The sequence below is a fragment of the Ambystoma mexicanum genome, chromosome 1p, assembly GCF_040938575.1.
Source record: "Ambystoma mexicanum isolate Mex_15411 chromosome 1p, UKY_AmexF1_1, whole genome shotgun sequence".
Taxonomy (NCBI): Eukaryota; Metazoa; Chordata; class Amphibia; order Caudata; family Ambystomatidae; genus Ambystoma; species Ambystoma mexicanum.
The window spans coordinates 818,685,402-818,698,943 of record NC_090921.1 but is presented as its reverse complement, the minus strand read 5'-3'; positions in this window follow the sequence as shown (position 1 = coordinate 818,698,943).

Here is a 13,542-nt window from a genome sequence, read left to right as displayed (position 1 = left end):
CATGAGTACACTATGCCATCTCCAGGAAAGGGCGGACCAACATTGGCCCTGCCATGGCACGCCTGATTAACTAACACAGGCTCCATGGATCCGTCATTCTCTTTTGTTAGGCCCTGTAGCTGGTAATAGTGATTAACATATCAATAGAGGGTACTTCAAACAGGCCCACATGGGGCCTGGCTGCAGAGGTTAACAAAAGAGACAGGAAGATCAACAACCTTTCATATGTAACTGTGTCAACCTGAAGCCAGCTCCTGCCCTCAGTATCAATGACAGTGAGCTGTCATGTCTGGGACTCTTGTTTACAGTAGGCCTCCCCGCTAGGGAATCCCATTCATAAGGTAGGAGAATGTGGTTTGCAGGAGCCACAGAGTCTGGTATCGCCACAGCTTCATGGGAGACCTGTGGCTTTAATAGGGATCACATAGACTTTGCACTTTATATTTGCGGTTAAATACTTTTCTTTTAGAATAACTGTTCATTTTGGTTTACTTTTGTTTTACTTTATTTTAATTTTTAAAAAAAGAAACTGGGGCTCGTTTCATTGGGCTCATTATGAGTTTGGTGGTGTTTCCTCTAGCAACAACTCAAACTCATTTACCATTACTACCACTCAGTGTGGTGAAATTACCCCCAGATTATTAGTACATTGAGATTGGTGTTTGCACCAATTTTCAATGTCCATAGGAATGCACTGGGATTTTGGAGGAAGTACAATTGTGGTAAATCCACTGCAGTAATTTCTCCACGTTTTGGCATTAAGGGGAAGGATATAACTCCAGCATTTGAGCACTCCACTTCAATGGCAAACCTGAAATGTTCCAGTGCAGTAAAAGTGGCAAAAATGACATTACAGATGAAAATTGTGGTGGTAATGGATTTGCCATTTTTGACCTTAACACCAAACTCCTAATGAGCCACATTGAGCCAGTACTCCATCTGTAAGATTCCTTTTCTTCTGCTATATCACACTTAGTTTCAGAACATTGTTCAAAATAGTAATTTTTCTGCCTTCACTTTATCTTAGTAGTTCGAGCTAATTGACACGGTCCGAATCAATAATTTCCTATGATTTAAAAAATACTACGCTGATTTGAATCAATATTTATCTTTTAATCAAAGAGCTTTCAACCCAATTCGAACCTTAGTAACCTATTGGCTTGAATTGAATTGTGCCGATTGGAGTTGCATACAAGCTGAATCCAGGGACATCATTTGGGGGTCACCAGGGTTCGCACCTGCGACCCCTGAGGTCTCACTTGCTGCCCATGTGGTCTCCCATTCTACCCCTAAAAAAATGTATAAGATGTATCCTCAGGAACTAATTGGCTTACAGGGGGACAAAAAGGCTTCTTTAAGTGTTGTAAATGCAAAGCATGCAAATATGCGTTCAATTGTAGAAGCTATATTCATCCAATCCTCCAGACTGAAATACAAATAGCCAGTAGAATTACCTGTGAGTCGTAACTGGTAGTATATGTTCTGAAGTGTCCATGCTCTAAATGGTATGTTGGCAGCACTAAGTGCAAATTAAAAATACGTATTTTGCAACATATCCGAGCTATTGTCAACAACGATCAAGCATATCCCATGGCCAAACATTTTACAGAGTGCCATAATGGAGATCCAAGCACTCTGAGGTTTTTTGGCGTCCATAAAGTTATCTGCGGCCCAAGAGGGGGTGATAATGAGAAATTGTTACGACAAGAGGAGACCAGACACATTATAGACTTTGAGAGCAAAACCCCGATGGGTCACAATGTGGATGAAGAACTGTACACTTTTTTGGGAACTTAAAATGTGCTAGTTAGCCATTAAACTACTTCCCTTCTGGACGTATATAATATTGCTCTAATAGTCTGACTCCAACAGGCCATACATTTGTTGGCCGCTTTATTTTGTGTATCTCTCTTGGCCAAGGCTAAATTGTTGTCCCTCTCTTGAACATTGTGTTCATGATTTAGTTTCCTGACGATGTTCCTGTTTTTTTTGCCTTTCTTCCCCTTAGGTTTTTTGTGGGTAGATTTTTTAATTCTAATTTTATTAATGTTTTTCTACATGTCGGCCATGAACATAGTTTATAATGAAATATCAAATAGAGGTGCATCTTTTTGTGATACACAGTATCTGCTCACACATGACTGCTAAGTAGATTAGACTCTAGTCATATAAGGTCTTTCGAGCATTTATGAATCAAGAGTAATGTTGTGCTATGTAGGAGTATTGATTTTAAGCAAAGCACTTGCACTTTAATTGATGGTTACAAGACAATGGCCCTCATTACGACCCTTGCGGAAATTGACTGACCGGACCGCAACAGCGTAAATAGCGTTTCCGCCATTGCACGAAGGAGCAAAGTGCGGCTAATTACGACCCATCGGGCACGAGCATTACGCCATGGCGGAATCCGAAAGGCTGCGATGGCGGAAATGACCCCAAAACGGCCCTTACCGCCGCCGTACGCTGCACCAGGTGCAATACCGCCACCCATCTTAGCGGTCACCGTAATGAGCGGGCACCGTAATGAGCGGGCACCGCAAATTACGGGCACCGTAAATATACGGAAACGGAAGTAAAAGCATGTGGCCGGAACGGGAAACAGCACGCCGCACAACTATAAAATCCGAATCCCAACACAACCATTAAAAATCCGACCCTGACACACATCCCAACCCGTTAGCAACCCCAGTTAAAAAAATAAATATGGGAAAGGTAGCCAAGAAAGCGTGTGATCGCAAGCGGCAGGTCCACTTCTCCCGAGAGGAACTGACCGTGCTGACCGAGACCCTGCAGGAAAATGCCGCCGTCGTCTTCTCCAGTCAAATGACCAGGACGGCCCTTGCCAACAAGAAGGCCATATGGGCCCTTGTGGCACAGCGCGTAAGTGCGGTGGGGACAACACCCCGCACGCCACAGCAATGTCGCAAGCGGTGGGACGACCTGCGGATCCGCGTACGCAGCATACTTTCTGCGAACAGGAACATCGCCACAGCTACCGGGGGGGGATCAGAGTCGCCCATCAAGTTGACCCCCTGGGAGGAGATCTGCGCCTCCACCATAGGAATGGAGAGCATAGAGGGAGTCGGAGGGATGGAGAAAGGAGTGCCGACATCCGGAGAATCAGGTAGGTTTGCCAAGAGAAACAATGCGAAATCCACAAACCACGAACATGTGCAGTACCATGTGACCCCATAGTGCAATACATACTTTGCCCTGACAGCGCCCTCTAAAAGTCAGAATGAATAAACAAATGAATCAAGATGCCATAAACAACCCCTACATGTGCAGCATGCACCCCCTAACTGCAGGCAGCCAAATGAATGCATCCTCAATCCACACGAAAATGAGACCACCTCCAAGGCCCAGTCCCATATCAGCCTCATGTACCACCCCAATGCATTTGATACGTTGCCATTCCAAATCCGACAGACCCATAACTAACGCTCGCCCCTCTTTACTCCACCACAGGGTCCGATACCAACGACGAGCTGCAGGACACCCCTACCAGCACGCCTGCAAAGAGGGCCAGGACCAACGTCCCAAGAGCCTCCACCTCAGGTGCAAGGATCAAGACACGGCAGCAGCAGGAATCAAGTGCCAGCACACTGGAGGGGACTGCAACAGGCACCCCAGCAGCCAGCAAGTCCACAACCCCAGCACCACAGGTCCCCCCAAAGAACGTATCTGATGGCACTGCCTCTGGTGGTAGCAGCACCATAGGTGACACAGCTGTCATGCCAGCATGCTCCGACACGGAAAACAGTGCTGGCGACGTAGGTACCATCCATGACCTTTCCCAATCCCCCTGCATGTTCCATCCCCTACACCATGACGAAACCACGCAGGGGCACCCTGAAGACGACGACTGGCCAACCCCCACAAGTCCTGTGCCAAGGCAACATGTGTTGAGCAGCCCCCCTGTCACACCACCGCAAATGTCCATGGCCCAGCAGAGGCAACAGTCCCTCGACCTGCTGATCGAGCAACAGCAGGAAGCGTCCACGCTACTCAAGGACCATGCAAATGAATGCGGGGGTTCAAGGGCAGCCATGGAAACATCCACCGAGACACTCAGGGCACAAATAGAGAAAAGTAGTGAGAGCCTCAGGGGAGAAATGGAGAGAAGCACCGAGAGCCTGAGAGCACAAATGGAGAAAAGCACCGAGAGCCTGAGGGGGGAACTGCATGCGACGTCCAAAGACGTTTGTGCTGAACTTGCTGCTGTGCGCCGTGTGCTCTCGGAGCTCTCACAAACCCTCAGAGACATGCATGGACGCGAGCAGGCAGAGACGTCATCCGTGGCAAGTTCCGTCCAGGGCAGCCCCCAACGCAGATCTGGCAGGAACCTGCGCTCCACGGGCAGGGGTGCCCCTGATACCCGTAGAGGGGGCTTGCAATAGCGTCTACCCACGGGCAGCATGCATATCTGGACACTGGTGTTGGGGGGGGAGGAAGTAGGGTGGAGGGGGTGTGTTGGGCTTCACTGGGTGGCGGGTCCATAGGGTGTATGAATCAAATCACATTAACAATACAGCACTTCATTATCATCCAATGACATGTGTGGACATTGATATTTGCGTACGAGGCCTTCATAGGCGTACAGTCCACTATGTGCCTGTACTACACACACACAGTGCCACAGGTCCCCTTTCCGTGTAATAGGCACCATGCGTGGTTGCTAGAAGCATGCATCTATGATGCTCTGTCGGATTGCACGTGCATCCTGTGCCTCATGGACTCCCTGGGGTGCCTCCACATCCCCACCCTCATCATCATCATCTTCAGGTGCATGCAGTACAGCGTCAGGGGGCATGGGCACATTCCTACGTATGCACATGTTGTGCAGCATGACACATGCCATGACCATCTTAGAAACCCTCTCATGGCTGTACATGAGTGCCCCGCCAGACCTGCTGAGGCTGCGGAAACGAGCCTTCAGTAGGCCGAATGCCTGTTCAATGACCACACGGCTACGTGAGTGGGCATGGTTGTAGTCCTCCTCATGCTGGTTCTGTGGGTTCCGGATTGGTGTAAGGAGCCATCTCTTCAGTGGATACCCGGCATCACCTGTATGGGACGAATAAAGGGTGTCAGTGGAATGATAGTGCTAAGTAGCCCCCCCCCCCCTCCTGCAAGGTCATTGACGCATCAAATGGGCCACGATGTCATGCATGGAATGAGACTCACCGAGTAGCCAGGATCTGTGCCCTGCGTGTCGCTCCATGTAGCGTGGTATTCTTGTGTTCCTCAGGACCATAGAATCATGGGTAGATCCTGGAAATCTGGCACAACAATGCGTAAAGATCTTGTTGGAGTCACACACCATTTGCACATTGATTGAATGAAATTGTTTCCGGTTGCGGTACTGGACCTCCATGGCATGTGGGACAACCAATTCAACATGGGTGCAGTCGATGGCACCAATGCAACCCGGGATGCCGCCAAGTGCATGGAATCCCACCTTTGCGTTGGTAATCTCCTGGTACGTGCGTGGTAGTGTGATGTGGTCGTCGGCGTGCTTCAGGAGGGCATCGTGCACTTGGGAGAGTGTCCGTGAGAACAGTGGCTGTGAAATGCCATGCAACTGTCCCACTGTGTGCTGGTAGGTGCCTGTGGCCAGGAAGTGGAGTACAGACACCACCTTCAGTAGGGGTGGGATGGCGGTTGGGCTATCTATCATGCTCACGAGGTCAGCATGTGTCATGTCCACAATGGCGATTATGGTGTCCCGGTCCAAACGGTAGAGGGTGTGGATCTGCTCAGCAGTGAGGTTGAACGGATCAGCTCGGAGGCGTGGGATTGCGGGCCGCCTGCGTGGTGGTAGTGGCAGTGCTTGTGGGCCTTGCTGACCCTGCCTTGCCCTCCTCCTCCTCCTTCTCCTCCGTCTCCCCTGTGCGCCCGGTTGTTGTACCTGTTGTTGTTCGTCGTCTTCTTGTAGTTGTAGCACTTGCAGTGCTATCTGGTGCCCCAGGCCCAACATCGCTAGTCCTGCCGGTAGCATTTTGGAGTGGGAGTGGTTGTGGGAGGGGTTTGGGTCTGCTATATATGTGCTGTCGGCCTGTATGGCCTCCACCTGTGCTGATTGAATGAATCTGTGGCAGATGCAATCCCTTCTGGCCGAGCACGTCCCGCACGTAAGGCTGCATTTGGCCGCATGGCATCTTGGGATTGGAATCATGTATCAAATCCCGATGGCAGTGTGATGTACTTTGACTGATTTTCATGCTATGCTCCCATTGTTACACATGCTATGATTGCAGCCGCTTACATACCTGTGAAGAGTCAGTGGTATGTAGGGCTCGATCGATGGCCGACCCTCATGCAGCACAGTATCGTACTTCACCGACGGGCGTGGCGTCCCATTTGTGATTGCAGCCAGTTAGCATTATGACACACAGCCGCACTACATTGATGTAATTGTGAATGCAAGCGTTCACAGAAGCCTTTTCGACGTAATGTTGCAAGTGAGGAATTCGAAGGCCAGGATTTTTGGTTGCGAAGTAGCGGTGAGGAGACGCCCACAGGTCTGCCTGGAAATGTAACGTTCTATTGTTGAATGTCCTTGGGACAGGGCCCATAACGAGCAAGCAATGAATGACATGAATTGAATGGGATGCGCAATAGCGTAGTGGACGATAAGGCAGGACGTTCCCAAGTCCATCTAGCTTCACGACACTACAGATCCGGCCAGGAGCACAGTGGTTTTTGCAGACTGCATTACGCACAGACGCGATGGAAGTTTCACATATTATGTGAGTGAATGTTCATGCGTTTTCATTGCGGGATGAGGGAATGATGAATGGATGCATGGACAGATGATTCCATTTAGGGTCTGCCATGTACATGTGTTTTTTGATTCAATCCCCTTCCCCTGCGCTATGTGATGCAAGGCTGCCATAGTGGGACTTACGTCTATCTGCCCTTGTCGGATCCTCCCTGTCTCGACGCGCCTTCATACACTTGTGTCTAGGCACGTTACTAATCCCATGTCATGGGTTCTATCTTGACGGACGCATGCACAGTAACCGACGTTGCCAATGGTGTATTAACCTCGATTGGTTTCGTTATGTATCGATACTGATTTAGGGGTGTGTATATTCATTTGGAGTGGGCTAGCATGCATATGGGTGTGGATTTGGTGTGTTGAATGAAGATAGTGATGCATCATGTGTCATGTAGTGCAATCGGTTAATTTGTGTTTCATTTTGGTGACAGGTATCTCCTGCCCTATTGCAGATGCCATCTGTACGCCACTCCTCCAGATGGTTTTTACTCTCGACACCTGCTGCTTCGGGTGAATCAGTGGAGCAGCATTACGATCTTATGGGACGATCGCCAATGGGCCACATGCCCTTACGCTGTTCTGGTGGCTAGGTGCAACATTTCGGCCTTTCAGCTGGACTAGTGCCTGCCTCATGGGACGGACCTGCGGTTCTTGCCGCTTCCATGTTGCCTTTTGGAACGTTGATGTTGGCCCTGTGTGCCATGATGGTACAGGGCGTCACACAAGTGGAAGCTGGTCAATTATTGCAGATGCAGCCCTCGGTGATGATGGATGTTTTGGTGTTATTTTACAAATTGCTGTGAGGCCTTTGTCATTTGGATGTGCATTTAAATTGTATTCCGATATTTGGCGTGTTGCGTTATTCTTTGCAGGTGATGTGGCGATTTTCGATTTGTGGCGGTATGTATTGCGAGATGATCTGCATTGTGTTCCGCCTTCTGAGTTGAGTTGTGTGGTACAGTACTGGCCGCTTTTGCCTACGTAGCACAGTGTGGTCACGGATAGGGGCTGCCATTGTGACTGTTTACATGATGTGCTGTTCAGGGGCGGGGGATTGGCTTTTGGCCGACTGGTGCCTGTCAGCCAGGTCGATTGATGGTATGATGGGATGTTCAGAATGTGGCTGGTCACAGGTGCCTGTGTTTGCGTGCGTTTGTTGGAGGGGGACTGGGGTCATGTCCATTGGAATAGCTTCTGTATTCATGCCATCTGTGCCCTGCAGCTCCCATCGGCCCCTCTTGGGATGTGCCTGGCTGCTCAGTCACTCTGCCAACTTGTGTGGTACATGCTTCTGCTGATGGTTGGTTTGTTTACTGGCAAGAGTACAGGTCTGGTGCAATCCCCCTCAGGATGCTGTTTTGGATGTTGCCTTGCGCTGGTGGCAAGCGATGGGGGACTACTGTTGTTTTGTGTCATGTGTTCTTGATTTCCATTTTGATGTCTTGTACCTTCACATGCCTGTGCTGCATCAGTACGGCTATGGTGAAATGCCGTACATGGATGCCCACTCACGGGGCGCTTCGAACACCTGCATGCATTTCTACGTTGGCATGCATGGGTGAATTGTAGATTTCACTGGTTGCATGGTGTGAGTACATTGCGCCTGCCAGGAGTTGTGCAATGTGGCCAGGGAGTGGAGTACAGGCACTCAGTGGGCCATTTACGGTTGGTTCACGATGCCGTATTTCTCGCCATGGCGGAATGGTCCATTCCGCCATGCCTGATGGCGTTAGGTACATGTCCGCTAGGGTCGGAATTGGCGTACCGTTGCACCATGGTGGTGTTTGCGGTTTGGCATGGTGCGCGCGCGCGTGCTTAGTGCAGTTAGCGTTGGCGTTCACTACGGTGTCGCTAATGGCTTCGTACTTTGCGGTGACGGGTCATAGTCGCACCGAGCGCTTTTCGATGGCGGTATTGCATTTCCGCCATCGTTTTCCCCTTTCCGCCAGGGTCGTAATGAGGGCCAATGTCTGGTCATCGAAGTATGCTGCTAAAAGATTGCACTATGCACTAGCACTTTACTACTAAAAAGCTGCCATGCACTTGCACTTTAACTACAAATTGTTTTTTATGTATATGAAACTACATAATGCCACACTATCATCTTGTATAACAAATATTTTAGTTATGCGGCTTTTGTAAAAGAGCGTGAAACACTATATTACACCTATATGTGTTTTACTAACAGCGTCACTAGGATGCTTATTTAATGTCGATTGCTCGAATTTGACTAGGTGCACAAAACCTTGAAAAGATTTTCCGAATTATTTTAAAATTAAGATGGAATGTATATTCATATATGTACTATCTGGTAAAATCTAAAATTTATTAGGTTTTGAACAATATTGTCTACATGCAGACATGGTGCTAGAATTGCATTTTGCACTGTATAAGATGGGCGAATGTAAAAACGTCATCTCTGTTAGTCACCTTTTCTCTGTTCATGTGGTATGCCATGGGTTAAAAGAGCTCCCACAACAGGGTGGAGCTACTGTTAACAAGCCACAGGAGTGTGGCGAAACGCGTCAGGTAGCCTCCCCTTGCTACTGGGAAGCCGTTTTTCTACTGCAAATAATTTTTTTAATTAAAACTTGGAACTTTTTAAAAGCACATTTTTTTTCTGTGCAGTGGTTTCTTTTTCGGCGAGCACTTGTTGCTGAACACTGATGGATTTCGTTAATTAAAGGGAGTGCAGCTTTCAAAGGAACTCGACCTCGCGGTCTGTGTTTACCTTTCAATTTCATTTATCTCACGCTGGGGACATCACAGCGTTTAGCTGCACCGGTGATGAATTGGAACTTTTCGCGCTCGGCAACCTTTCTGATGTCAATGACACCTCGGTGTGCTAATAAAGACTCCCTGGAAGCGGCGGAGAAATGTGCTTTGGAGGATTTCCTTGGACCTCACCCACCACTCGTGCCTTGCCAGCGAAAGCCTGCCGCTCGACACGGTGGAAACTGAAAGCGTCGGAGGGCGCGGCCGGTGAACACCGCGGGGGTAAGTGCTTTCACTTGGCTAACTGAGTGTTTCAGACTTATACAAGTCTGGGAGTGGGGTGTGCATTGTTTTCATCGTTCCCTACACCTCACAGCACGAACATGGTTCTAAGTGCTAATTGACCTTTACATGCACGTGTATGAGACTTTTATATTCTACGAAATCCAGTTGAATTTCTTGCACTGAGACTGCTTAGGATTTACAACAGTGATACGACCATAGACACTTATGGCTTCCCAGGCCAGCATTGAGGCTACAAGAAAAGAACAGGCAGCCAGCCTGTTTAATGAAACTCTTCCCACAGCCATGGGGAAGGATATGGCAAGAACGGAAAAAGTAAAGGATAACATGGAAATTACATTGTTGAAAGATTTAGAAAAGCTAAAGAAAAAGGAAATAAGCAAATGGTGGGAAGAACACTCCCTCCAAAATTATTTGGATGTGGGTCGAATTCCCCGAGGACTTAGAATTTTGACCATACCTTCCTTTGAGGAACAGGACCTTGTGATGCTTAGAGAATGGGGCGATGCTTCCGACCACTGCTCCAAGACCTTTCTGCGCATCTTAGTTAAATACGCTGGGAGTGACCGAATAAAAACATTGGTACAAATAAAAGAGCTTGAAGAAAAACTTAAAAGCACAAAAGAAAGTGAGGAAGGGAAGAAACTCAAAATTAATGTTGAGAATGGACTAAAAATATATGAAGAGGATATAAAAATGAGAAAACAGCGCAAGTTCCTACGTGACAATGGAGACTACGAACAGGGCACAGTGTACACTTTTGCACATCGCTTCGATCAAATGAGGCAAAAGGTGAAAGCAGTGGCGGCCCTTGCAGGATCAACAAATGAATTCAATCTAGAATCTGCAGCATCTAATTCCGAGTCTGATGTGACTGAGAATGAAGATGAAGAACCTATAGTACGCCTCCATTTTTTAGAAGAAATGAGGCTACTATGCCAAGATGGCCGCGCACACCAGCAACAACAAAAAAACACGTGGAAGCGGGACTGGCCAAAAAGGAAGAGGCAGAGGAGGCAGAAAGCCACGAGGAGGGGGCAGAGGGGCAACAAACACAAACAGCAATCTTCCTCCAAGATCACTGCGCTCTGGAAACTAAATCAAGATGATGAGCTAAGCCCACCCCAACAACAGATTATCAACTTGTCTAATCATGTTTTGACAATAGAGGAAAATAAACTATTTAAACTGGGACTTAATTTCTGCCCTCTGGCAGGTTTTGACTATGTGCAAACAAGGTTAGATCTGGATAGCTTTGTTCGCAAGCTGCAACTAAAAAAGTTTTTTGCTTCCAGCACATATATAAAGAAACCTAAACCGCCATTGGAAGGACAAACAGATATAACTATTTTAGATATGGATACTCTCACTACATTGGCTACTCTTCAAAGTGAAAGCGAACAGATATCAACCACAAACTCTGTTAATCTGGATAGATCGGTCATGGAACAACAAGGTATCAGCACTGACCGGCCATCAAAGAGTAAACTGAAATGTAAATCCAGGTTTAATCCTTTGAGTGCACAAAATGAACACATTGAAGCTTTTTCCAATGTAGTGATAGATGATCTCAAACTAGAAAGGAGAAAAAATAACAAACATATCAAAAGCAATCTGTCCAGGAAACAACAGAATGCCCTGTCAAACATATGCAAAATGGACGGATGTATAGTTAAACCTGTGGATAAAGGGTGCAACATCGTCCTGATGAATAAGGTGGACTACATTAAAGAGGCTTACAGACAGCTCAACAATTCCAGATGTTATGAAAAACTTGAAAAAAAACCCATCAATCAGATGGAAACAATAGTCTGGGAATTCCTAGCAAAATGGGAGAATGCTGGTATTTTGGATGAGGACATGGTGAAATTTTTGTTCACCCAACACTCCACTACCCCCACGATATACTTTTTGCCTAAAATTCATAAAAATCCATCTAAACCACCCGGCAGGCCAATAGTTACATTATGCGGCTCGCTACTTGAAAACATGTCCAAATTTGTGGATGAGACGTTGTGTCCATTTGTTTCAACTCTGCCCTCGTATATAAAGGACACTACTGATTTCCTTTGCAAAATTGATGACTTGCCGTGGGAACCAACATATCTGCTAGCCACTATGGATGTGGTATCTTTATACACATCCATACAACACGAAGATGGCATTAAAGCATGTGAAACTTTTTTGAAAACTCGCTCTTTCAACTACCTCGACCATTCTACAATGATCCTAGAAATGATAAGACTTTGCTTAGAGAACAATATCTTTCTCTTCAATGATGAATTATTCCGTCAAATTCAAGGAACCACAATGGGCACCACATTTGCACCATCCTATGCAAGTCTTCTGATGGGGAAATGGGAGAAAACTGTGGTATGGGCTGAAGGAAATGAGCCCTTCACCAATAAAATCATTTTGTGGCTACGCTACATAGACGACTTATTCATTGTATGGAATGGTACAGCTCAAACTTGGAAAGCGTTTGTTGAATTCCTCAATGTTAATGAACTGAATTTACAATTCACTGAACAACATAGTGAACAATCTATTGTCTTTTTGGATGTGCAGGTAAAAATTAATGATCAGAAAATTGGGTGTGAATTGCATCGGAAGGCAACTGGAGCTAACATCCCATTGCATGCCAATAGCTGTAACGCTCACCTGATTTCCACGGAGGCGCCGACCCGTTCTGGACTGCTACAACTTCTTCCATGGTAAAGCATAGTGCTTGGAAGATGGACTGGACTGGACCCGCAAACCTCGTCTGTCTGGCCCGTAGAATAATCCTTCTGTAGATGGGAAAAGGGAGTTACCTGTCTGCTAGATTGTGTGTGAGATTCCCCCCTTTTTCCCCTTCTCACCCTCCTCGAACCCTAGCTGTGTCTTCCGCAGATTCTCACCTTAATTTCTGTATGGACGAGATCTCCATCCTGCTTCTGACACAGGGGTGCGTAGATTTCCAGTTACTTCACTGGATCTCGGATTTGGCGAGGGTTCGATGTCTGCTTGCCTTTACCAAAATGCTGCCGTAAGTATATAGTTCAAAAGATCAAGTCTTATTTGTCCCTTAGCCTTTGTTTAATTTTCAGGGACTAGGTGAGGAATCCTTGTGGATGAATGGATTCGCCGAGGTAAGCTCAGGTGAGTACTATTAATGAAGGCGTGCCGTAGTGGTTTGCTCCGACACCTTAATGAGTGTGTCTTATTTCCCCATAGGTGCCGGGGTATGGAAAATCCAGAAAAGCCGCTCCGACCCGAAAAGGGAACTGAGGTCCCAATACAATTCAGGTAAGACTTAAGGTGAGTAATCTGTCCTTTTGCAATTAGTTCGTTGCTCACCTTGTTTTGTCCTTTTTCTCCGTAGGTCTTGAATGCGACCGATGTCGCCTATGACCGCTGAAGAGCTAGACAGCGCCATGTGAAGGTAAGTGGAAGCGGCGCTGCAGCGAGCGATGAGATGCGTTTTTAACCCTTGACTTTCTTTTGCAGGATCGACGGAGTGAAGAATCCGGATGCTGGATGAAGGTAGGTAATGTCCTAATGCTTGCCTTTCTCTCCTTGCAAGTGTTCCAGGTGCTGGCGGGCGTGGCAGGAGCCAGGATGCAGGACCCGACTCGGTGAGCGTCCTGCTGCAGATGCAGAATAACGCGAAGCACGTGTGGCCATCCGGGTGTAGTTTAAATAGCCTTGGAAGAGCTTCAGGTGAGTGTTCTTCCACTGGCCCCACCCGAGTAAGAAAA